The sequence below is a fragment of the Tamandua tetradactyla genome, chromosome 22 (genome assembly GCF_023851605.1).
Source record: "Tamandua tetradactyla isolate mTamTet1 chromosome 22, mTamTet1.pri, whole genome shotgun sequence".
Taxonomy (NCBI): Eukaryota; Metazoa; Chordata; class Mammalia; order Pilosa; family Myrmecophagidae; genus Tamandua; species Tamandua tetradactyla.
This window is the reverse complement of record NC_135348.1, coordinates 10,010,579-10,012,543: the sequence shown is the minus strand read 5'-3', so window position 1 is coordinate 10,012,543 and position 1,965 is coordinate 10,010,579. Positions and strand designations below refer to the sequence as shown.

At 37.6% G+C, this 1,965-nt stretch overlaps 1 pseudogene; it reads left to right on the top strand.

The window, feature by feature from the left end:
* The first annotated feature begins 271 nt into the window (after positions 1-271).
* On the top strand, positions 272-1,666 carry LOC143666034 (transcription factor Dp-1 pseudogene; annotated as a pseudogene).
* The last annotated feature ends 299 nt before the right edge of the window (positions 1,667-1,965 follow it).

Here is a 1,965-nt window from a genome sequence, read left to right as displayed (position 1 = left end):
AGCAAATACTATTTAGCTTAATAAAATAAAATAAAGCAAAACAAACAAACAAAACAAAACAAAAAAAGAGTTAAGAAAATCTGTTAACCCAGCAAGAATGAACCAGTAGGACATCAGTCCTAAGGAAGAAATAAAATGGAGAGTGAGTCATTCTTAGGGAGATTTGACTATTGGTAAATTATGAAGTTAAGGATTTAGGAACAGGAAATAAGACCTTAAAAGTCCTCAGGGCTCTGCTACCTGGTACAAAGTAGAAGCCATGGTTTCTTTTCTGGAGGGTGAATATTTATAGAACTGATTTCACAGATCTGATAACATGGCAAAAGATGCTGGTCTAACTGAAGTCAATGGAGAACTAAAGGTCTTTATAGACCAGAATCTTAGTCCTGGAAAAGATGTGGTATCCTTTGTAGCTACTCATCCTTCTACAGTAAATACCTTTGGAATGTAACTCTTGCCAAAAACCTTTCAAAAGTCCAATGTCAACATTGCACAGCAAGTGGGAATAAAACAGAAAAGGAGGGAAAAATGGAAAGGGTGTGAGGCATTTTCCAATGAAGGTTTGAGAGAAGGTTCAGAAGAAAGGAACCACTTCCTATAAACAAGTGGCAGATGAGTTGGTCGTGGAGTTCTGTGCTGCTGATAACCACATTTTACCAAAGAATCAGCTTATATGACCAGAAGACTATAAGACAACATTTAAGTCAACAATGTCTTAAATGTCTTCATGGCCAAGAACATTATCTCCAAGGAGAAGAAGGTAATCAAATGGATTGGTCTGCCTACGAGCTTGGCTCAGGAATGTCAGACTTTAGAGGTAGAGAGACAGAGAAGACTTGAAAGAATAAAACAGAAACAGACTCAACTTCAAGAACTTATTCTACAGCAAATTGCCTTCAACAATTTGGTATAGTGAAAGGGCCAAGTGGAACAGCAAGCCAGCCGGCTACCTCCCTCCAAGGCCATCATCTACCTCCATTCATCATCATGAAGATCTGCAAGAGGACAGTGATGGATTGCTGTCTTTCTAAAAACAAATTTCAGCATCTGTTTAATTTTGACCACACGTTTGAAATCCACAATGTCATAGAAGTATTCAAGTGAATGGGAATGGCAGGTGGACTAGAATCAGGAAAAGAACTGCGCCAAAGAACTTAATATGGCAAGAAGTTTGGTACCTGAAGCTCTGGAACCTCATGTGACAGAAATGGCTCAGGGATCCATCAGCAGTGTGTTTGTCACATCGTCAGGTTAAGCTTCAAACGGCACAAGGCTTTCTGCCAGTGACTTGACCAATGGTGCCGATGGCACATTGACCACGAGTTCCAGCGGGTCTCAGTATATTGGCTCCAAGGTGGAGATGCCCATGTCTTACGTCAGGGAACATGATGATGATGATGATGATGACTTTAATATATAAAATGAGGATAAAGACTGATTGATGATGATAATGATGACTTTAATATATAAAATGAGGATAAAGACTGATTTTCTTGACTTTTAGATTTCCCCTCCTTCTTAAAGCTCAGCTTCAGGAAAAAATTGTTAGGGAAAAAGAAACTTTTTTTTTTTTAATTAACAAGTGTTTTTCTTTTTCTTTTTGGCTTACTTCCCCAAAAAGATATTGGTAAGCTATTGGATATAGATAAGCACCTCAAATAAGCAAGCAACGATGGTTTTCAAAGGATTATTAAAAATGTGGTGTGCATGTGTGTTTTGACACCAGGTGCTGATGCAGTGTCTTTATTTACTTCTTAGGATTTTGAGTTTTAATTTTCTTTTTTTTTTAATTCAGAGTTCATTTTTGCCCGCTTAACAATTCTCGCTGATTTTACTGAAAAAAATTGTACTTCATCCACATCAATGAAAATAAAATGCTGGCCTTTTGTGGAAAATGGTACACTGAATGGTCATTTATTTGCAGCATGTTTTGATTGGTGCCACTAACCGATGGATAGCAAGATT